At 34.5% G+C, this 25,856-nt stretch overlaps 1 protein-coding gene across 8 annotated transcripts in view; it reads right to left on the bottom strand.

The window, feature by feature from the left end:
- LOC129749837 (MAP kinase-activating death domain protein) overlaps positions 1–19,459 on the bottom strand; it is an 84,723-nt gene extending 65,264 nt beyond the window's left edge. For all 8 annotated transcript variants that reach the window (XM_055744943.1, XM_055744951.1, XM_055744979.1 and 5 more), the window contains exon 1: positions 19,106–19,459. The gene's annotated coding sequence lies outside the window, so the exon portion shown is untranslated. The remainder of the gene's footprint in view (positions 1–19,105) is intronic.
- Positions 19,460–25,856: the final 6,397 nt, after the last annotated feature.

Below are 25,856 nucleotides of genomic sequence, written 5' to 3' on the forward strand. Positions count from 1 at the left end.
GTTTTTCATACTTGCTTCCTGGCGCTTGGCCGACGATTCTTTCCATCTTCCTTTATGATGGGATATGGAGAAATGAGAAAATTTTTTATTTGGTTTCTTTCAGACATATGCATGCGGTGCGTTTGGAAGACAATGCCAGCGGTGACAAAGCTTGTTGATGCCAATTTGGCACTGCATCCTATGCCAATTTTTCAACATCCCAAGGATGTCATGATTGGAGTAAGGTCTGATCTATGGGTGTAGAAAACGCTCATAAAGAATGGAAAAATCAAATGGTGAATTTTAGAAAGGATTTTATACATTTAGGTTTTGTAGCTGTCTTTAAAGGCATTTTATAGGATTCTTACAACGCTATAATTAGCTTACAAAATCCTTAGGACTTGAAATTGTTGCTTGGAATATTTTTGTTAGACCTAAAGAGCATTTTTAAAGCTGCGTATCCACAGAGTTTAATAATATTAAGGAGGAACAAATTCTAAAAAATTCAGTGGTAAAAAGTGGCATCTCCAGCAAAACGTAGACTTCTCGAAAACTTGTAAAGAGAGCTCTGTTAGACGGCATCGAGGATAGTCCCGACATGACATTTTTTTTACGAACACACATACACATTGGACCTCAGTGAAACTTCTTATTACTTAACACTAAGCGTACAGCTCTTAATGAAATCATGACTAGCATGTAACAAATGCTAAAACCACCATCTAAAAGAAAGTGCACTAGGCCTGCCGGGTCCGAGATTCGATCTCGTGGCCGTTGGTTTAGAAGACTCGAACGCCTCGATGGAAGGCTGAACGTTTAGACCCTTTCCATTTCGGCAATGTTGTAGACTATTTCAACCATGAATGCTTTTACAGAAAGTTAAACCAAAGACCAGGTTTAACTTTCAACGATTCCCATAACTCTCTAACGCTGACGAGTTTTACATTGAAGCCTATGTACCATACGAAAGTGATTTAGATTTTTAATCCAATATTAGCCCCCTTCCGCTTTCAAATCCTATCGTCTGAAAGATCTTTTCAGCGCAATCTTTTAAGCTATCGCAAAATCCTCGCAGCTTTTGCCTGTTCAATTCCGGCAAACCACTCTTGAGGTCGGGTCGGGTCGTTGTTTGTCTGCAGCAATAACAATCAAAAAAAAAAAGCAGAGAAGTGTAAACAGGCTTCCTGCCGGATTAGAGATAAGATATAAATTGCATTAGCGGCGGCCTGGCATCTCTCTGGGTCGCCCGATTCGAGAAGCGATGAGCGTCATTAGGCAGGCTTTTGTTGTTTGTTGTGGAAAAATCCCACCCACACCGCCACGCTGCGCTCTGATTTGGCCACCCCCGCCGAGTTGCGAGTTCCCACTCCTAAGTCCGACTAAGGACCGGTTCAAGGGAAGCTCTTATACTTAGTTAGAGAGTGATGTGTACGCACCGGGAATATTATGGCAATGCTGGATGATGGCTCGTGTGTCATGAACTTCACATCAGCCCGAGCTAACTATGACACTGATCCACTTCTGCCGGGAAGTTGTCGTTTGAACGACGAGAGTTAAAACCTGAAGCTGGCAGCCAAATCAGCTGGCTACATTCACTCATTGATAGGCGGGGGTGGGCTTAGCTGAAGATAGGCAAATAAAGGGCAACAACGTGTGCAGCAGTTCATGGAACCGCCCAAGGTTAGATTGGGATGGGGCTTGGCATTGATGTGATGTGATAAAACATATAAGTCAATAATGGAGTCTCCCTGTTATCCGGTCATATGAACATCCATACATAAGTACAGTTGTTTCGAGTTGCACTTCCATTTTCCAGCAGCTCGTGTTCAAGGATGTCCTTGGATGACAGGAAAAGAAGGTAGACTCCGGCCGGGTACCGGAAACTTGAACCTCCATTCCACTCTCCGTTGGACGCTGCGTTTCATAAATGTTTGAAGTGCCTGATTGTTCGTTTGGATTTAGCTCGGTGAGGCTTGAAAAGATTCGCGACGACGACATAATATGGCACTATCACGTTTCCGCTGGGGGATTTGCCAGCGCACGACACACGATGTGTGTTCAATGGAAGTTAGTCGAAACAGGTTGAAATAGGTCGAAACAAGTAGGAATGGATTTTGACAGTTGATAATCTGTCTCTTTCCAATTGACTTCGACCGATTTCAACCAGGTCGTCCGTTGAACATACGTTCACCAATACTAATGCGTGTTTTGTGCGTTGTACACACGAATTTCCAGACAGACCGTTTTCATTCAAAAATTTTTGGAACCTGCGAAACGATTTCCTTTGTGCTTTTCTAAAATTCAATTTGGTTTAAAATTTCTTTCAAAATTCATTAAATGAGCAAAAGTCATCAAATAGAAAACTTCTATAACTTTTTTCGCAGAACGCAAAATTATTTGAAGTATTAAGGAAAGTTTGATAATTGATTCAAAACTTTTATTCTAGAATGTCACGTTTTTGTTTTCAATTTTTGTCAAAAAGCGTTAAATTATTTTTCAAACTATGTTCTTATTCAGTTACACTTCTTAATTAAAACCCATTCAAATGACGAGCTAGTGTTTTTGTATGTCTCATTTAGAGTTTCAATTAAAACAAAAGGTTAATTGAATTGCAATTTAAAATTTACAATTTAACATATTTTCAATTAGGGTAACGGACTTATTTTGGACCAGAAGACCTATTTTGGACCACCTTGTCTAGCTCTCTTATAAAGCAATTAATAATGAAAAGCAATAGTGCATTACATTAAGTGCCCGGGCTTCAACAATATTTGCTTAGAAATTTCATGATTAATTGTTTTATAAGAGAGCTAGACAAGGTGGTCCAAAATTGGTCCTCTGGTCCAAAATACGTCCGTTACCCTATAACGTCGTCAAATAAAATTAGGTTGATTAAAGTGTTAATTCCGCCGGAGGCGAACCAAATTTCTGACTTTTTTGTCAACACTTATTATTAAACACCTTTTAAGGTCAAGTAATATTCCGGAACTCTACGAAAATTTTACTTGGAAAAAATCTCCATGGGGGGCGGGTTCGCACGGCTTTGGTTGGTAACTAAAAAGTTCAAAAGTATCTCCCGCAAGCACCACATCAAACCGTTTGATTGCGGTGCCAGCAAAGATCATGTATGAAAAATTAATTGCAGGAAGCACAGCGACAATCCCGACCCGAAACACACAGGACCGACCGCCGACTGAATCCTAACATCCAGAGCACGAAAGTGAAATGGCGAAAACGAAACAAAAACATGCTCTCTGTCTAACACATACGCTGCATGTGTGTTAGTGTGGTAGAAATGAATCCTGCTTTCGAGCTGGATCGGTTTCGACTAGTTTCGATCGATTTCAACTTGCTCCGTTGAACAACGACCAGATCTGTTTCGACCAAAACATCAGCCGATTGAACAACGACCACTTGACAGAAACTAGTCGAAACCAATCGCTACTTACGATTGAACGCAGCTACGGTCCTAGATCCTACCAGGTTGAGCGCCATTTGTCTGGCTGTGATACACAATCACGTGTCTTCTTCGGTTGGCGTAAGATGAGAGTTTTTCTTGCTCGGGATGTGGGTAAAATGTTTGCACGAGTTACGTTATTTTCTATTGATGTATAGTTAATTCAGAACCTGTAGATGGAATTTGAATCTAAGTGTTTTTTTTTGTAAAGGACAATCTGGAGAGTTTGGATTAAATTGGGAAGTTGAAAGATTGGTTTTGAATATCCTATACATTCAGAAATCAGGGACTACTCCAATCATGGCATGAAGAAATTTGCACATAATTGGCACATGATTTGCGCAATATTGGGATTAGAGAGCTTTGCGTCGAATATTATTTTGAAAGAAAAACAAACCTTTTTTCGTTTCTCACTACCCCTTTACAAGACAAAAGAGGAATGAGACAACCACCGGCCAAGCACTAGGTACCCTTTATTACACTCTTGATGTTTTGGCTTTTAAAAGTTGGACATTTATGAAAAGATGACGTTTGGCTACGAACGCCTTAAGATGAATAATAAATAACAATTTATTTTAACAATTTCTAATCAACTAATTATGGTTAAACTTTACCTGGTCTGACATTTATTTTTGAATTAAGGTTTTTTTTAAATCTGTGTTTTAAAAATAGTTACATATACCGTCAAACGGGGCATCATGCAACAGGGTTAGATGCAACAATCGTATACCAAAAAACTTATTCAATTTTTATTTTAATATAATGCAATAAATCCTCATTTGATTGAAATCTCATCCACTTGGAAAATTTAAAAAATCGAGCAATAGATGAACATTTTTTCCCATTTTTCGATACCATAAAAACATTACCCAGTATAACGGATTGGCTTGATGATATCACCTACAAACTTGATATTGCTTTTATTATCTTATACCAACGCTGTTGGTGTAAAATATTTTTCGGACAATCACCAATATTTTTTTTTAAATAAATATTTATATAATTCAGTTACAAGTCTGGGCTAAACTGCATCAAAATGCAAATCAAAGATTCACCATTGCATCACTCGTTTGTTATTTTCAAAATTTTATCCAAACAAACATTATTTTTTATCATTCCAGCTAGTGAAATATTTGAGTGAAGTTTTTTTTACCCCTGCATGTATGCAGCACCCTTATGACACATTCAACGCGCTTGTGCCGCTCTCAAGTGATTTTTATCCGTTCGCGTATCCAAAAAATCTCAAACTGGTAAAAAAAATTGGTAATTTAAATCACACAAAAGCAACGGAAAATAGAGAATTAAATTGTTTTTTACATGTTTTTTATTATTTTAAATAAAAAATTTGTTGGATAAGTGTAAATGTTGACAATTTTTTCACAAAACGATTAGTTAAAATACAGTAAGCTTTTCTTCTACGCGGTAATACGTACCGCGTAAAAAAAAATTCGCGTGAAACAAAAAGGCGTAAGAACCGGGTTTATTGCGGAAAACTGTGTAAAAAAAACTTTTAAAGTTGGGGCAGGGAGGACCTGACATAAATGACATGATATGGCAATTGTCATGACAATGACATTGAGAACTTAGACCTGAGACCTGAGACATTAGACAAGAGACATGAGATTTGAGACCTCAGACATTGGACAAGAGACATGAGACTTAAGACCCGACACTTGAGGCCAAAGACATAAGACCAGAGACATGAGACATGACTCATGAAAAAAAAACCATACTGTATATGGATTTATTTTTTTTTTTTTCGAAAAATGCATATCTAATACGTGTTTAAAGTCCACAAATACTGCTTCATTGTGCAAAAAAAAAAAAATTTGTTTGCCTATACCAATTTAGGATTGTTTTAAAAAGCGAACTAAAAAAAGTCGCAAATGAGTGAATTCACGTCGCAAAAAATTTATTTATTTTTATCATTTCAGCTAGTAGAATATTTTGTAGTATTTTTTTACCCCTACATGTATGCAGCACCCTTATGACACATTCAACGCGCTATCGATATTTTTTGTTAAAACTAAGATTTTTTCGGCTACATTGCTCATGCATGATTATTTTTCACCTTTTACTGATGAAACTTTTTTTATTTATATAATTTCCCTTAAAGATTTATTTATAAACGGTCTTTGAGAAATGGAGAAATGGATGCATCTTACCGGATACAGCCAGCAGGGCTAGAAAATATTATCTTCCTTTTGAACATTACGAAAATAATTGTTCATCTGCACTCTTCGTCTGGCTCTTGTGAATGCTTCACACACATTTACCCAGGTTGCGAGATCGGCGGGTTTTATCCTTCCAAATCTTTTTGCTTCGTCCATTGTGTGCCAAATTTAATACCATTTGAGGCCCTTGGAGCCAAAGGGGTATAAGTGACAAAATGGAAAAAATCGAGATAACCATCTAGAACGAATCCTTGACTGTCAATCATCATATACTATTTTAATCATAATTTTGTTTCACTATTTTGTTATGTTTAGATCTCGTTGAAAAAATCGTGCTAACTGAAATTTCCTTTTTGTTTGGAGCCAAAGGGGTATAAGTGCTGCACTTATACCCCTTTGCCTCCAAAGTCCATTAAACTGATGTACTTATACCCCTTTGCCACCAACCCTAACTTGATTTCATGAAAGTAATGTTTTTTCATCGGGACCAAAAAATTTTAAAATTAATGTAATTCACTTTTCTTTTGAATAGCTGATGATGTTTAAAAATTTACCATTAACTATGATTCATCTGATTGCATTTAGTGATAATTCTAGTAGAAAAAAAAATTAATATATTTAATTATTTTTTCTATTTCAATAACAAATTAGCGGATCACAAATTCCTGATTTCTGGATATATGAAGTGTGTCACGGATTAAAGGCTTATAAAGTACAAAAAAAATGTATTTGTACGAGATAATTGGGTTAATATTGAAGCGCCTATAGTTAATTTACTGTAAAAAACCAACTCAGAGTGACCGCAAGTCCCATTCCAATACCCAATTGATTAGGCAAAGACGTACAAAACACGTGGTGATTGGAATTTAGTGGAAAATACCTTTCACGAATTATTATAAATTAATCTTGATGAAAAAACGTTGTTTGGAGAGATTTAGTAGAAGTTGCCAAGACCAGGTCGATCTTCAGCCATAAAATCTCTTAATCTACTGTACCAGAGTATATTTCTCATCAAAACAACAAAAAATATATTTATACGAAAACTAATTGACTCTTGTAGCAATGAATATTTATGGTTTCTTACCCATATCAATAATATAAAAAAACCTGGATGTGAAAATTTGTTGGTGGCAAAGGGGTATAAGTGAATTTATTTGATGGCAAATGGGTATAAGTTCATGTGTTTGGAGCCAAAGGGGTATAAGTACCAAATTTAAAAAATATGTATCGCCTCAATAAACGTCAAATAAACGTTGTTTTTTGGGAAAATGTTGTAAAATGCTTTGTTTTTATTTAGAAAATCATTCACATGAAAAAAATTCATAAAAAAAATCTATGGAATTTATTGGAACACAACGAAGTTCAAGTGCTTTTTTCTCGAAATCAGGTTTTATGCACTTATACCCCTTTGGCTCTAAGGGCCTCATTTGATGATTCGCCTTCCAATGGATATTTTGAAGCTTGATAACATTTTTTCAGTTTTTTCCACAAAAAAAATTGGTACCTACTTTGATCCAAGGTTTTTTGAAACACGAGGTTCTCCGACTTCGACAGTAAGTAGGCGAGGAGTGAGCGGGGCTCTAAATGAGTTTGTTTACAAACATAAAATTATTTTCTCGTGTCAAAATTTCTACCACTTTTTCCCTACACGAGTGAACTTGCTCTTAGAATATCCATTGACTGCATTCTAGTAGAGAGATACTAGTTTTAAAGCTGTTTTCCTATCTTTTGTAGCCGTTTTCTCTGAATCCTTCAATTTTTCCGTACAACGACGTAACGAAAGCGCTTGCGAGAAATATTAATAAACTCATCACATTTTCCCGAATATGCGTAAAAAACCAAGTTAAATTTCGACATTAAAATGTGGTTGGTCGTGGCCTAGAGGATAGCGTTCCAGTCTTCTAAGCCAGAGTCCATGAGATCGAATCCCGATCACGGCACATATAGTACTCTTTCTGTGGTCTGGTGGTTTTAGCATTTGTTAGATGCTAGCCATAATATCCTTGAAAGATGTACGCCTTAGAGTTAAGTAAATTAGACATGAAGTTTCACTGAGATCCTATATGTGTGTGTTCGTTAAAAAAAAAAAAAAAAAAGTTATCAAAATCCGGGCAGAACATAAAAATTCTTTGTAATCAAAGAATATTTTCAAAACTCTGTGATCTGTGACACAAAACCTGTGTGAAAATTTGCTCAAAACTCTGTGAAATTATATATTTTTCAGGGTATAACGGGTACAAAACCTTATTTGATTACAGTTTGTTTTACACATCTTTCTTTTTTAATTTGGCAATTTATTTGTTACGTTAAATCCAGCACATGAGTTCGCCTTTTTTCATTATGAGTTTATTAATCATCCGAATCTTACGCTCAAAACTTCAAAAAACAATCAACGTTAAAAAAATTCTTATATCAATACCAGCTCGTTAGACCAAATAAAAATGCACATTTTTGAAAAACGGAAAATAGAACTTTGAATAGAATTTGCACTTCATTAGTTATGATTGGTAATTAGTTTATTGCTGTTAATTAGTTTTGCTGAACTAAAATTTGGTATGTGATGATAATGCTTCAAGGTAAAGTTCTACTCGCTCATTTTCACCGACTTTCATTTCTTCTAACTTTCAATCAGTCTATAGAATTTCATAATCTTGAAATGATCTTTACTTCAAAGGACATAATTTTTCACCGAGAATGTCGATAAACTAATTAACCGAAAGTAAAACTTTTTCTTAACTAACATGATTTAAATATGAATTATGTACACTAATGTAGAGATAAAGTAATAGAATTCGTGTTTTGAATCATCCCTTTCTTGAACTAGTTTTTTTCACAATAATAGTAAAACGCCCTGAAGTAGAGTAGTAAAAAAGCAGTTTAAATGTTCAGGAATACACATTGATATTCCTTTACAAACAAAAGAGCTAAACTGTGCTTGTTTAAACCCGAATTTCGAAAACTTAATTAAACCGTGAGGAGTTGGTCAAAATTATTTTAAAAAATACTGCAACTCGATAAAGGAATACAATCTATCTACCCTATAAAATCATAAATTTTTGCAATATTTAGTTTGAATATACCAGATGGCAATTTTAGCCTTTAATTACCTGTCTTCTATTCGGCCTTTGATGTTTCTAATTCGAATTCCCATTTCAAATGTGCGTGATTGTTTTTTTTTCTATACTTTTGAAACATCATTTATTATTCATCAGCGGACCGGCCAACCATTTCAAACGATATGTCTCGACAAGGAAAAACTTTTCATTTCATCTCTGGAGCTAATCTTCCAAGTTGATTGAAATCATTATTCCTAGATTTATGTGCACAACTGAGTGCCTGGTTCAAGCTTGTGGTATTAATTCACACTGGTTGATGGGGAACTTCTATGCTTGCAACACCAGAAAACATTTCACGATAATTTTTAATCATCTCACTTTGTGAATCTTAATGGTATTGGTTTCCTAGAAGATACATTGGAAACAGTTCATTCAAAACCCACTTTCACAAGAGAATTACAAAGTTGAATCAAGAACAAATATTTTTTTATGTTGTCATACACGCACAATTGAATTTATTGTTTTCGATGAAATTGTTTGCAAACATTGTGCAGAAATTCCCGAAAAATCAAATTACGGAACTCCCCGCCAGGATTCAATTACGTTTTCCAATTTCGGTCGGCGGCCCGAGACCGAATTCGAAACCATCCAATTTATATGGCTCGGAGCGGAGGAAACTTACTGAGCCAAACATACACACACATGATAAAAATTGTTATGTATGAACCCACTCAGACAGACACACCCTCGAACGAAAAAAAGGAGCAAATGACCGAACACGATTCCTGGTGCAGAATTTCCAGTTTACCTCCACTCTTTTTTTTTTTCGTTTGACGAAATCCGAACGATTCGATAACTGGAAGAAATGGGAAGCAGCTCGATTATTTCCCAGGAAAATTTATGATGCCACCCAACTTTCTTCGACATTTCTTCGAACTTTTCGTTATTATTTTCCCCGGAGAGATTATTGCATTCTGAGAACAACACAAATTTTGCTACCCGTTCTACAACAGAACGCAGTTCAAGGTCACATTTCCCGGGTGGCTCCAGAGAGTAATCCCCAGCTTCCCGAAAGGAAAACAGCAAAAATCTCGAACCGCTTTGAACCAACCAGTCAACAACCACTTGCTGAGCTCAGTTCAAGGACTCGAGGCAGCAAAGGAAATCGACCCCCCCCCCCCCTTTTTGGGGATAAAATTGAAAATTGTTTGTTGACGGTGGGGAATTTACAGCAAAACCTTTCGGAGGTTCTTCCCCGAAAGCGCTATTCCACCGTTTTGGTTATGTTTATTTTGCGTTGCGGTCTGGCTCGCTTCATTGCCAGGAATTTTATGGTTCGTTTGGAATTTCTCCCTCTTTTCTACTGCTGCCGGCTGTACTGTACCTTCTGAGGACGACGACGGGCTGTGAGAAAACCCCTGACAGAGCCGATTTTTGGCATCATCACACATACCTGTTGCTTCTGCTGGAAGTTGCGAAATTTCGTTATGATGGGGGTCCGAATAAGGACGAATCATTTGCGGCAAACGGTTTTTACACTGAGCAACGAATATTTGGTTTGGTAACGAGCTAAATACCAAATGTTTCCATAATTTTAAAAAATAAATAAACTTTATCGTGTTTCATGAGAAACGGAAATTTATTTTAAACTTAAATCTTAATATGAACGAGTTGTTTAGAGCAATGTACAGTAAACTGAGTCGATTTGGGGTCATTTTCAAATTTCACAAACCCTGGGGTTTAATAAGCTTCATATTGGTTCAAAACTGCAAATCAAAGAGACAACTTGTAAATTTCGTTTCCATATGCTCGAATATGATTTTTTTTTTACTTTATTCAACTTTATTACGAACGAAGAAGTTTGAAAAACTGTTGAAGGTCTTTAAACGGTGAATCTATTTTTAGTGTAGTGTGTGTTTGCTTTTCCCTAAATTCTTCTTAAATTAAAAACTTTCTTAACTGCCTCTAAGGAAAAGGGAAGGAAGGAATATGGGATAGGATTTAGGATTAATGTTTGGAAAAGGAAGGGTTTTGCATCACGCATTCGCTAACATTAAAATTTCATTCATCCAAACATTTTTTTCATAGTAGATTTTTTGGTAGTATTTTTTACCCCTAAATGTGTGCAATATTCTTAAGTTCAGAAAAATGTAAAAAATGGTGTTTTTATGCGTGATTGCTTTTTTGGCATCAAAAATTTATCAACCACTATAAATTTACAAACTGACACTTTCAATATTTCGAAAATTAAAATGTTTGGCCTCAATCTAATGATGCGAATTTGTTTACATAAGTGTATCAAATCTTCCGAAACAAAATAAACAAAAATTTTGAGGATGCACCATTTGATGTAATTTTTGCATCAACTCGCAACATTTTCGGAATTTTAAACCGTTTTCAACGGTGGAATATTTAATATGCTTCTTATTGACCATTCAAAGAAAAACCAACAAATTTTGATCATCGGGATTGAGCAACAAACGTTTTGAAATAAAAGTTGCTAGGTCGGGTAACATAAGTTTCTCTTCATGTATTTCAAAATTTTCGCCTGTTTCATCTTCCATATACCTTCTAAGGACCTTGGCAAGAGCAACGGTCGGTTGAAAAACAGTAAGAATATCAAACGGGCCATAAATACTGTTAAAAGTTGATCCCCGGTAGAAAAGCGCCTATAAAATACGGAATTCCGATAACCACGTTATTTCGCTAGCGAATTCGGACCAGTTGGATCCAGTTTGGTTCAAAAAGATTCTCAAATGCTTAATTCACAAATATATAATCTTAAACAGCAATTTTTCCAACAATATCTTACTTTTATATGCAGTGTCCGTTTTACCCGACCATTTTAAAAAAGTGTCATTTGCAAGCATGTTTTAGATAGTTATAAAAACAGTTTTGAGAAAATTTATGTATGGCAATGCATGGATAAATGCGATAGCAAACAACCAAAACTGCTCATCTGTGCGAAAACTGCGATGAAAAAAGCTATATCTGATTTTCTATTGCGATTCTACCTTAGGGTGTCCTCTTACCCGACTTTCCCCTACGTTTTCATTAAAATCAAAGTTTATTGCATGTTGTCACTTTTTCTAAATGTAGTGAAAATCGCATGTTTTTAGAAAATTAAAAATAAGTGAAGCAATCAATAATTTTTCTGATTACGTTAGTTTGACTTCTCACGAACCTTAAAGCTTTTGATGCATAAGAGGTATGATTATCTGTGGACGTGAGTTTTTTGGAAGTCATTGAAGTTGAAACAACATGCAACATGTTGCTCCAGTTGACGGTAATCCTTCATAAAAGTAAGAAATAAATTTGAACGAATATTTTGAGAACAACTTTGAAAAGTTGAGTTCCGTAAAACATTTTTTAGCATGAAAATCTTTAAAGATGGCATTTAATTCAAGTTTTCACAGAATAGGAATGAGATCTATTCAAGATGTTGACAGTACGAAATGGTTCCAATCAAGGTCAGAAGTCTTTCTTCGGTAAAAAAATAGCTCTAGAGTTATTGAAATTTATTCTAAAATGAAGATCTATCCGATAAACTAAATAAAATTCGTGTGGATATAGCCTCTATCCATACCGCTTGATCAACTGTTCCGAGTTGCGGCGAATTGAGCCATTCAGTTCCGCTTTAGATCATTTGCCCTAGAGCATGGGTGGCCAATTCATGGCCCGCGGGCCACATGTGGCGCGCGACCAACTTTTTGTGGCCCGCGAAACTCATTTGAAAAAAAAACATGTTCTAAGAATTGATCGGTTTTTCTTGGTCTGCGTATATCATTTGGAAAAAAATATATTTGAATCTACTCTTACTAAAATCAAAACAAACATCTGAAAATCCATTTAAAGTTATATAAGCCAAAGTGGTAAAAAAGTTTAAAAACTAATTTCAAGAAAACACGCTTTCAAATTCTTGTGTTTGGCAATTTTCTATACATTTTTCAAACATTTGCATTTTTCTTTCGAACGTTAAAGTATTCGAATATAATTTTAAAAATCTAAGAAATTAAACATGGAGAATCGTTTGGCATAATAAACTCAAAATAGGTCATTTTTCCACTTATACCCCTTTGGCTCTGCGGGTCTCATATAATTTTACAAAAAAAGGTTACCGTCACCGAATCAAAACAATTACAATTACAATTTTTAAATTATCAAAATTGTACGGTATTTGACACATTATCTGTAAATTCCAAGACACACTTTTCAAAGTTTCCCGATTGAGTTTAGGTGACTACATATCATTGGTATGAAGAGAGCATTCGAGCGGACTCTAGTTTTGATATTGAGGAGTTGAATAGTCTCAGAAAGATAGTAAAACCGTATCAAATTAGTTTAAAAATCGTTAAATGTAATGTAACCAAAGCATATAAAAATCATAATTCAAATCTTTCTTATATGTTGTTGTTTGCTAAGCTTTAATAAAAAATGTATATTTATGAAAATCAAACCAAATTCAAATATAGTTTAATTGGCATCTTGCTCAGTGTTTATGAACATCAATAATGAAAAATTATACCGAATTTACTGTTGGGTAGTAAAATTCAACTAGAACCGGTTTAATACTTACATATCTCTCAGAAGAACGATTTTTTTTAGCAAAATTTTGACTTGAAAAAAGTGCAATGATTAAAAAAGACTAAAATTCGTATTTATCTTGTTCATAGAAGGCCTTCCAAATTCACTTGACAAATCGCGATATTGAAAATTAGGAAAGAGTTGGATTAAATTAAGGCTGAGGTCCATACTTTGAAAAATCAATATTATTTATGATATTATTAGAGTCCGTTGAAGAAATTATTCTTTTAAATGTCAAAATCTTGTGAACGCTTTTTTTTTCAATAATAGCATTCTGCGGCATTTTTTTTAATTTGTCTATCAAATTTTCGAAATTTTGAAAAAATGGGCGTCATTTTATTTTTTAAGTTTTGAAATAAAATTGACTTTATGTTCATTGTAAACCGCTGAGATTTTAAATTCCCGGATACGTGTTGAAAGAATTTTGGCAACCATATTATAGATTCATCTTAATAAGTCGTTTTTGTTACTTGCATATTTTTACAAATTTTGCTCCATTTGAAAAATAGTATAAATATTACGCAAAACGAAATGAATTCTGCCTCCCAACTCAAAAACGACTTATTAGGATGAATCTATAATAAAGTTGCCAAAATTCTTTCAGCACGTATCCGGGCCGGAAAAATCCGGACTATTTTCATTTTAAAACCTGGTAGAATATTGGCATTTGATTTTAAAATTGTCGATCAAAACTCCAGGCAATATCAATAACAAAAAAAACTTGAAAAAAATGTCCATAAAAAGTTATTAGCAGATTTTAAATCGTATTTTAGGCTTCCACAAAACCTGTCATGATTATATTTATTGTACTTGCTAAAAAATTCTCGTTTTGGATGCATAAATAAAAAACTTATACAATACAATTGGGTTTTTTTTTGTTCGGTTTGGCAACCGAGTCGAATCGGAATTTTCCCAAATTTTGTGTTTAATATCGATGAGACCTAGGCAAATGTTTTTACAGCGTTTTTGAATCACTGCTATTTTTTTTTTCGAATACTCCAGAACAATGTTTCTTTGGCCCGCCAGTCAATCTCATTTCTGAAATTTGGCCCGCCTGTTGAAAATGTTGACTACCCTAGAGGATGATAAAATTTTATCATAAAGGTGGAGCATTCAAACCAGGAAAAGCGCTAGAGGTAGAGTTTGGATTAATGAAACGTTAGTTTTAAATTTTCTTATTGTATTATACATATCTGTTGAAAAAAAAACATAAAAATCATATGTTGTCTTAGAAAGATTTCAGATAAGACGACATCATGCGCCTTTGGGTATGCAACCAACAGGTGAAAGTTACACAAACAGATTTTAAAAGTTAGTTGGTATATCCTAGGGAATTGGAATGCAATGAAATGTATTTAATTTGAAACATCTTTTTTCGGTTTAAGCCGTGTTGGGCGAATTAATCGATGAACGTATGTATGAACTTCCTGTAAAGTGTCTAAAAGTTGTGTATCCAACTACTATGTTCGAATCCATTTCGAAAGAGAAAGTTAGATCTCGAATGGATAAATTCAGGTGAAGCATTATTGGTTAAAGTGTTTCTTAATATGCCAACTAATTTCCGTTTATGTTTAGGTAGAGACAGAAATTGATCAGTTTTACTACAAACTCCGGCATATGTTAAAAAAGTTTTGTGAGTTAAAATAAAAATGTGATCTATTCGTCAGGAGACGTTAAAAACAACATAAATTCAGAAACATTTGGATTGGGCGTTGACTGTTATGTTTAAAGTTCGTGGAAATTCTGTTGCATCGATTAATCGAAGTTTCAGAGAAATTAAAATAATTCAATATTCAATGAGTTTAGACGCAGACTAACATACTGAAGAGTTTTGGGTGAAATTCAGTTGCTTGAATTTACAGTCTTTAGATACAATGACCGAAGTAAGAATTTTAAAATATTATTTTAGCTTTACGGATTTAGGTTTATAGCTTTCAAGTTTTCTTTCATATAACCCTCAGGAACAGGGATGAGCAACGCGCGGCACACGAAACGTCAAAGATTTACCTGGCATCGCGAATTATCATAAAATACAAGTCCATATAAAACTAAAAAGAATGGTATGTTTGCGACCTCATCTAACATGCTCTTCACTGGATTGTTTTTGCATTAGTCCCACAATCATTCAGTTTTTTCATCATTTTCTAGTATTGGAAGCATTTATTGAGTTCTATTAAATTCGAAATGCTTGAAATCGGATCGGAGGAGTTAAAAAAATCGTAAGGCCATAAAATAGGCATTCCGAATTTTTACCTGTACATATACGGGCCAGGCATAACTGGTCAATTTTTCGAAAAACCTGATAAAAATCGGGCATTTGATCTTAAATTTTCCCTCCCATCCAAAAACCGAACAATATCCAGGCAATTTAAGCTTAATTAAAGTACTACTCGAACAAAATCAGAGAAAATTGAATTGAGTCACTTGGAGTTTTCTTCTAAACTAATCAATTCTTCAAAAAAATTACCAATGTTGAATAAAATAATTCTAAAATTTTGTTTTTGCCCCCATATCTACATCATAAACAATCATAATTTATTTGAATTTTTGCTAAATTTCACCACTAATATAAGTAAATGCGGGCGCAATTCGGGCCGGTTTCCATAAAATTCGTACGTTCGTGCCCGACTGGATTTATCTCGAATTATTTCTTGAATATTCAGGATTTTTTTTTTTCATAAAACTTGCCAAAAACTGGTTTGTTTCGTTTGCACTGAAATATTGACAAAAAATGAAACCATTAACTAGTGAAATATTTTTGTCTCGAAAAATCATGCCAAAAATTGATATATTGAGACATTTTAGGAATGCATATTGGCAATTCACATTATCAATGTCACAAAATTTTCATAAACCAACCTTAGAAATCCTGTTCCTGCAGTGGCATTGTAATTACATTAAGAAAATCCTTGGAAATTGTTAACAAAGAATCAAAAATTAGGAATCAAAACTGCAAATGAGATTTTTTGGCAAAATATGCTTAAAAAACCTTAAAATAATGGAAACTTTAAAACTTTGTCCAACATTCCATTGTTATCCAGTACTTAAAATTGTTAAAAAAAAAACTTTTCAAAAACAAGCACAGAAAAGGAAAATTTAAATCAATAAAATTCGATAACGATTCGACGTCAAAGGCTAAGAAGACAGCGATTTCCAAAAAAAAATCTAACCATTAGTTATCGCAAGAGACTTTCAAATAAAAGTAGGTACCACCAACTTTTATAAGTCGTAAAAGGTCTTTAGAAATTTGGAAAAAGCAATGCAAATGATATCTCTTTATAGAAGAACAAATAATTGCAAAGAAGTTCAAATCAATAAAAAAGACTTTTCAAAAATAACCATTCAAATTTACTAATATTAATTGATTTCTCCTGGTGGTCCGACTCAAATTAAAAAAGGTTTCATTTTTAGTCTATTTTTAATCAAAAAATTTAAGTTATTAAAGGTTGATGTTTATTTTGAATATTTTTATTGTAATGATAACTGTCCATTGAACTCTGCAAATTATCAATCAATGACCAATTTGTCAAAGCAGGGCTTAACAGCGTTAAGCCAGCATGAGTAAATAAAGATTTAAAAAAAATCAGTGAAAAATTTGAGACTCAAATTCAAAAGGTTTCTCACCGCTGCACTAGAACCCAAATTTTTTTTCGCTGAAAAAATTACGGAAGCTTAGTTTTATGATTACAAACAACTTTTGTTCTACAAAAAACATATAAATGAGAAAAAAGGATTTACTTGTTTTTTTCAAAAATTGCATAAGCACAGGGGCTAAGGAACTTGACTCTCAGTGTTCCTTCAGAGTTAGTCAATCAATGTTTTAGGAAGGAAAACACATGGATCAAGGATTTTTATGGCCACTTAATCTATTATTTTGCGGAAAAAAACATCCATTTGATGTTTACTCATATTTTTAGGCTTCTCTTAGCTGTAGCTTTTGTCAACTGCTAGTCAAACAGTTTTCATAAATATGGATTGATAGACAAACATATTTTGAAACATTTTGCGCAAAACGTAAGTAAAAACTATGATTGGCATTGATTTCATGCCGATTTTAGTGGACCTCGTCTAAAGGCGGGGTTGGGCACTAGAGGGTAAATTAAAAACTTTGAAAGTACTAATTAAAATAGGTTCATATTGTTTATAAAACGCAATTGTATTTTGTCAGTTCTGAAACAATTTCGCATCATTTCTTGTCATACATCCAGGCTTCTTGCAGACGCGCTTGAGACATGAGTTGTATAAAACCGTAATAGCAAGAGGTTTTAATTTCTTTTAATTATAAAAGTTGTACCTCTTACAGTTACTATCTTTCTAAAAACGAGAGTAAATTTTGTTTCAATTTCAATCGTACTTTAAAATTATTTATTTGAACACTTTTTAAAATTTCCAATGTATTTTAGTCTCACTTCATAACACACGACCGTTAATCACAAGATTCGTTAATTGAATGACGTTCAATCGACAATCTCTTCTTTTCATCGTTCACTTTCGTTGAGTTTCTCTCACTTCGTCGACAAGTTGTACACGATCAAAAGTTCTATATCATTTTTGAGTGAAATCGATTCATGTAAATCGATATTATACTCAAATGATAGTTCACACTTTTTTTTACGCCAATACCACGTATGATATTTTCTTATTCCTGTATTCACTACAAATGGGTTAACCAAAAGAATGATAAAGTTTTACTGCCCAGTGTTGCAATGACGCCGACAGACCAAATCCTTTTTTTTTCGCAGTCTCTATCCGCATAACGAGGAAAATTTTCCCATCAGAACTTTATGAGGAGAAAATTTTTCCATCGGAATGAAGGCTCAGTTATATGCTCTATGGAATTTTATGAACTTCTGAAATTTGGCTACGTATCAAGCTATGTTTTATTTGCTCCGGCATTATTCCGGTTGCAGAAGAGGGAAAGAAAATTAATTATTGATGAAGTATGGCGCACGGTTTGAATCCTTGATTGTCTAGAGGTCCTATTTAGAGAACGAGATTAACGACTAAATCGTGCAGATATTCGTCAATCGCTCGGAAAAGGATCAATCCTATCTGCCTGTGGCTAGGAAACTCTGGGTCCGTATAATTTATTACTAAACTGTCTGAAAGCAAGTGTTAAGTTGAACCAAATTGAGAAAAATAATTTAGAACGTGTAGATCAAAAATTAAATTGATTTCTAAATTGAACTTGATCCCTCACACCAAATTTACGTTCAAGTTATGTGTTATGACTCCGTTTTTTTCTTAATTCATTATTTTTAGCCTCAAATAAAAAAAAAGGAAACCAGCGTCTTATAACGTTAAAATTCAAACTCAATCAAATGATTTAATCTTCAGGCTATTTCGTCATCCCTCCTAATTTGAATTGTGCCCCGTCATCTGACAGTTATCGTAAACCGTACAACTTTTCGAGAATACTATATCTCCCATCAGCTGTGCTAAGCTCGCCCACAACCCGAACGCAACGTAAAAAACGGCAGCCTGAACTTGAGAATATCCGAATGATGACAGCCAGCCACCCAGTCCGAAACCTCAGTCAGTCAGATCCCAGCAGCTGAACATCCCCCCATTCCCATATGGCTGTGAGTGAGATGACACCCAGCCAGCTCAGCCGAGGCAGCCATTGAAAATATCGATTTTTCCTGCAAGCTCCGTGTGCGGCCATCATGGAATTTTCGCTTTCCCATCCAACGATAGTCGTCGAATGACGTCGATGGACGACGAATCTCGCAAATAACAACTTAACACCCACGCGACCACAATCCGGACACGTGTTAGACGGAACTAATTCCGTCACAGCGATAATATTTAGCTAATAGAGTAAACTTTTATGCATTGGGGGTTGTGAAACTTACCATCATTATCCATTGAAGTTGCAAACTTAGAAAACGAGCTCGGAAAATTTCACTTTTTCACACTTTTCAATTTCACAAATAGCACCAAAAACAAATGTTTGCAAACCCAATCTACTGAAAATCCGATAAAAAAAAATGTGCTAGTCCCCAATCTGGCTTTTCATAGCTTAAAAACAAAATTTCCCAACTATTTTTAACTCAAAGAACACTCCTCAATTGATCCATTTTGTCATATCCATTATGTAAGGATAGAAGGAAAGTGTTTCACTGCACCAGCCTTTTTGCTGCTTCGCGGAGAGCTTTCCAACTTTTCCGACCAGTCTCGACGGTATCCTGTTATGGACTGAATTTTCCTAAAAGCGCTTCGTTACGAGCAAGTTGTCGTCGCAAGTCGAGAACGAAAAATGCCACCCCCAATTTTTCCACCCATCCATTTCCGCAACAACGTCAGGGGAGGTAAGTCATACACAAAAAATAACCAACAGCAACAGCGTTCGTTGCGTTTCTTCTTGCCACCCTTGCCAGCCTGTTGCGTGGCGCCCCACCGTCAAACGCCAAGGAGGCCCTTGAAAAACGACGGCGTTCTGATAAGAAAAAGCGTCCGTCCGTCGTCGTTTTTCCATGGTTATCATGTGCTATTTAGCTACAAGCTACCCAAACTCATGCAACGGCTATGTAAAATCGAGTCACGTGCGCTGGAAAGCGCCTGCGCATAGGCTTTGTTTTGGTGTGGAAGACGTAGGTTTGCGCTAGCGGCCGCATGGGGCGCTGCGTTGGAGTGATCTGACAAGTTTTAAACATGGCTACTATTAAGGTGTGTCATACGAATGCAACGGACACATAAAAATTGATGAATTTGTTTTTAAAAATAACAAATTAACAAGAGACCTAAATAAAAATTAAAATCGACATTAAACATTAGATCATTTGAAGAATATAATCATGTGACATTAAGAATTGAACATTATTCCACATAGCAAAAAAAAAAATCACTTTTAGCATTAGTGTCGCAGAATCCACCAGTTTAATTGTTCGTTCATTACATGATTTTTATTCCTAAAATAGTTTGAAACAATGACTACATATACAATCAGGTAAAATTTTATTATGTTTTTTTCTAAGATGTTTCTTATAATCCTCTTTTAAGAGAGCAAAATTGTTTTTCTAATATGTAAGAGTCTTATGAAATTGTTTCTATTTTTATAGATACATCTTATTGAAGATAGAAGAAACGGCGTTGTGTAAATATAATGAACACATTCATTCATTCCATAAGCCTTTCCATCGTCAAACGAAACACTCCCCGGTGTCGTGTTCTGCGCTATTTTTGCAGCTCGAACATCCTATCCGAATTTCGAATAACGCGTATAATTAAAACAAATTAAAACGCAAACGTCTATCGCAAGCATCGCAACTAGAATGACCAGACCGGTTAAGCACAGCTTTAGATCAGCCCTAGATCGTCTCTCTCTTTCACTTACATATTTCTCTTTTATTCCAACATGTTGTTAAGCAAAAGCTCTTTCTCAAAGCTTCCAACAGAGTAAGGCCGATGACATAGTGAGTGCGATGCGATGCGAATTGGCGGAAAATTTACGGACGCAGCCTACGCGAACTCGAGCGGCGGAACAAATTGACATCTGCTTCGCCGCGTTGAGTATGTCAGGTTTAAGCGATTCACATACATTTTATCAAATGTGGTTCACCGCATTGAATCGCATTCACCGCATCGCATCGCATCGTATTCACTACACCCAAAATAATCCGCACGTAGGGGCTACGTGAAAAACTACATAATTTTTATCCAATTGATTTTCACGTAGATGCTACGAAATCAATATGTGGACGCGTCCCTATAAGAATTTGTGCTTCATGGAACACACATACATTTTACGTGATTTTTTTGTCAGTTCAACGCGGTTTGTTTATGATAGCCACGAGGAATGTTTTTAATATCCGAATGAAAGTAAGTTTGTTTGTTTTTTCTTCCTGTTTTTGTTATTTTTCATAATGTTTCAAAAAAAGCTAAATTTTGTTGTGAATAAACTTTATTTTACTATCTTTGCACATCTTAACACTACACATTTTAAGTATAAGAAACACTTATTTTTGGACATCCTTCAACGCAGCTTTCTATCCTGTAAAAATTGAAAAGTATACATTAATAAAAAAAAAGTATTATTTAAATAAAATATATTTTACCTTGTCTGTTGTTCCGTAAATGGTGTTCCGTTGAACCTCTTTTTCGAACAGACCCACCAAAGAACGAAAGGTCATCTTCAGATCCAACGGAAAAGCACTTGTATCCAGAGCCATTGCTATCAGAAAAAATGAAATGAGAAAAACAAAAATTAGCGGATTGCAATTAAGAATTATTATCACTTACCAAAACAACAAATCCTAAACAGTTGAATATCCGATCATGATGACAACAGGCACAACGGCTTCAAAAATTTCACAACATGGAACAAAGCTGACTATATTCTAATTTGAATTTACCACCACACGCTGGAGAAAAATGCACAAAACGGATTAGAAATCATCCACTTAGACTTTACGTGAAATTCATGAGTCAGTTATGTGGAAATAAAGTAGTTGCTACCGGGGCGTCCTTGTTACACTGGGGTTACTACAAAATTCACGTAGAATCGATATGATGCATCAAAATCTTAGTTTACGTGAAAAATACCGTAGAATTAATTTCTAAATTATTTTGGGTGTATGTCATCGGCCTAACTGAAATCTCTGTCGGAACACTGATACAAATCGATTGATATTTATCATGAAATTGTTCAGGATTCAATCATTAAACGGAATATTTATTTAATATGTTTCCCTCATTCACTACACCCGGGAAGTTATAAGTTTAGTTAAATGTGAATTTGATATCTTTATTGTTAAGTTTTAGATGAAGTTTTTTTTTAAACGTGAAATATAAATATAAACTAACGGTTTTGGTTTACTTTTCAGCATGCTGAACGGAAAACTTTAGAAAACTCTACTCCGTTTATAAACAATACGTTTCCGTTGAAACGCTTACAGAGTCCCAAATATTCCGCATCCTGAGCTAATTTAAATATTTTTGAAAGAAATCATACAAAAACAGACTATGAAATTAAGAGTTTGTGCATCTCAAGTTTGAATAACAAAAAGAAACCGAAAATCTTTTTTTATAAGTTATTTCAGAAAAATTTAGCGCTCCGAATTCGAATCTTTTGACAAATTTAGTTATTGCCTTTGGATTTTTTTTTTAATTGATCAGATTTGAATAAAATGAATCTTAAAACTTAAACTTTAAACAAAAACAAAAACAAAAGAAACTGACTTTATGATTTTTTTTTTACATTTTCTGAATCCAGAGTTAAAGTGCTTCAAAGAAAATTAATTCCAAAACATTAAAAAAAATGCGATAGTAAAAGCCTAACTTTTTTTTAACATCAGTGGTAGACGTTTTTGAAGTCATAAGGAAAACAGTTTTATATAATTCAAAACTTTGTTGAAGACTGTAAAACGTTTTCATTTTTTTATATATACCTAACTAGGATTTCTTTTAATTTTAATTCTCTTTAAAATTTTCATGCTTTACTGAAAAAAATCATGTTCTTCTAAAAAAAAAACAAGGAAAATTTCTTTAACTCTTTTCTCGGAAGCAAAAAATTACTTGCTGACTTCGAAAAAGTTGAAGGTTGATTAAGAACCTTCAATTGATATATTTAAGTAACATTCTACTGCTTTGTCATAAAAGTGTAAAAAAATAAGTTATTTTAATGACGATCTTTTAATTGATTTTAAAATTTGCTCCTGAATTAACAAAACCAGAGCTGATAAAAAAAACTATTTTATAACATATTTGAATTCAGTGTGCTTGAAAAAGTTAAAATCATTGCAAATAGATAAATTTTAAGAGTGAGTTTTATTGATTTCTCTTTGATTTTTCAAACCACTTATTTCACTGATTTTTCAGTAATATAAACGGATTAATTAATGTGAAAGGGAAATAATTTGTATTTATCTGGTATTAACTTGATAAATCATTCGAAGCTAAATCCAGATAGCAATTTAAAAAAAAAACTAAGATTTTTCAACAAACTTTCAAGCAAGTATCCGAAAATACTTTTAAAAAAATTTAAAAGTTTAAAGCAAAAGCATTTTTAACCCTTTTGAATGTTTCATTCGTAACCAAAATCCCAAAAATGTTACGAATCTGAGTTAAGAATTCTGAATTCTAAATTTGAACTTTGAATATGAATTCTGATTATAAATTCTGAATCTGCGTTCTGAATCTGAATTCTGATTCTAATTTCTAAATCTGAATTCTGAATCTGAGTTCGGAATCTGAATTATGAATCTGAATTCTGAATCTGAATTCTGAATCTGAATTCTGAATCTGAATTCTGAATCTGAATTCTGAATCTGAATTCTGAATCTGAATTCTGAATCTGAATTCTGAATCTGAATTCTGAATCTGAATTCTGAATCTGAATTCTGAATCTGAATTCTGAATCTTAAGATAAGTTAACCACCGTTAATTAATTTTGTAAATTTATTTTTCGGCATATCGGTGAAAAGTAGTTATGAAATTGATAAAGATGGATAGAGAAGTGAGAAGAAAATTTACAGATGTTGAAAAGAGCGAAAGAGCATTTTTGCGAGGAAACTTATTAACGTACACCATACTTTACCCTGCAACATTTCATTATTTAGGAGAAGTAGTACCGGGATAGAGGTGGCACTACCTTAACCTATACAATGAAATCTGGTTGGTCCGAAGTCTACATGTGGTGGACACGTATACTCCGGACGGGCAAAATATGGCGTACGTTAAGCTCCAGAAAGCTTCCCTATTGCGCGCAATGGTTCTATCGATGCGCTAGCCGTGTTGATATTTCGTTATCACGGCATGAATGCACTGTATGAGTGCTAATCATTAGGGTCAACGGTCCAATTTGGCTAAGCCCGAATTATTTTGAACCATTGATTTGATTTGATTTTTAAAGCCTATTATTATGATTTTTAAGATAAGTTAACCACCGTTAATTAATTTTGTAAATTTATTTTTCGGCATATCGGTGAAAAGTAGTTATGAAATTGATAAAGATGGATAGAGAAGTGAGAAGAAAATTTACAGATGTTGAAAAGAGCGAAAGAGCATTTTTGCGAGGAAACTTATTAACGTACACCATACTTTACCCTGCAACATTTCATTATTTAGGAGAAGTAGTACCGGGATAGAGGTGGCACTACCTTAACCTATACAATGAAATCTGGTTGGTCCGAAGTCTACATGTGGTGGACACGTATACTCCGGACGGGCAAAATATGGCGTACGTTAAGCTCCAGAAAGCTTCCCTATTGCGCGCAATGGTTCTATCGATGCGCTAGCCGTGTTGATATTTCGTTATCACGGCATGAATGCACTGTATGAGTGCTAATCATTAGGGTCAACGGTCCAATTTGGCTAAGCCCGAATTATTTTGAACCATTGATTTGATTTGATTTTTAAAGCCTATTATTATGATTTTTAAGATAAGTTAACCACCGTTAATTAATTTTGTAAATTTATTTTTCGGCATATCGGTGAAAAGTAGTTATGAAATTGATAAAGATGGATAGAGAAGTGAGAAGAAAATTTACAGATGTTGAAAAGAGCGAAAGAGCATTTTTGCGAGGAAACTTATTAACGTACACCATACTTTACCCTGCAACATTTCATTATTTAGGAGAAGTAGTACCGGGATAGAGGTGGCACTACCTTAACCTATACAATGAAATCTGGTTGGTCCGAAGTCTACATGTGGTGGACACGTATACTCCGGACGGGCAAAATATGGCGTACGTTAAGCTCCAGAAAGCTTCCCTATTGCGCGCAATGGTTCTATCGATGCGCTAGCCGTGTTGATATTTCGTTATCACGGCATGAATGCACTGTATGAGTGCTAATCATTAGGGTCAACGGTCCAATTTGGCTAAGCCCGAATTATTTTGAACCATTGATTTGATTTGATTTTTAAAGCCTATTATTATGATTTTTAAGATAAGTTAACCACCGTTAATTAATTTTGTAAATTTATTTTTCGGCATATCGGTGAAAAGTAGTTATGAAATTGATAAAGATGGATAGAGAAGTGAGAAGAAAATTTACAGATGTTGAAAAGAGCGAAAGAGCATTTTTGCGAGGAAACTTATTAACGTACACCATACTTTACCCTGCAACATTTCATTATTTAGGAGAAGTAGTACCGGGATAGAGGTGGCACTACCTTAACCTATACAATGAAATCTGGTTGGTCCGAAGTCTACATGTGGTGGACACGTATACTCCGGACGGGCAAAATATGGCGTACGTTAAGCTCCAGAAAGCTTCCCTATTGCGCGCAATGGTTCTATCGATGCGCTAGCCGTGTTGATATTTCGTTATCACGGCATGAATGCACTGTATGAGTGCTAATCATTAGGGTCAACGGTCCAATTTGGCTAAGCCCGAATTATTTTGAACCATTGATTTGATTTGATTTTTAAAGCCTATTATTATGATTTTTAAGATAAGTTAACCACCGTTAATTAATTTTGTAAATTTATTTTTCGGCATATCGGTGAAAAGTAGTTATGAAATTGATAAAGATGGATAGAGAAGTGAGAAGAAAATTTACAGATGTTGAAAAGAGCGAAAGAGCATTTTTGCGAGGAAACTTATTAACGTACACCATACTTTACCCTGCAACATTTCATTATTTAGGAGAAGTAGTACCGG

Source organism: Uranotaenia lowii, chromosome 1 (assembly GCF_029784155.1).
Source record: "Uranotaenia lowii strain MFRU-FL chromosome 1, ASM2978415v1, whole genome shotgun sequence".
In the NCBI taxonomy this organism is placed as follows: Eukaryota; Metazoa; Arthropoda; class Insecta; order Diptera; family Culicidae; genus Uranotaenia; species Uranotaenia lowii.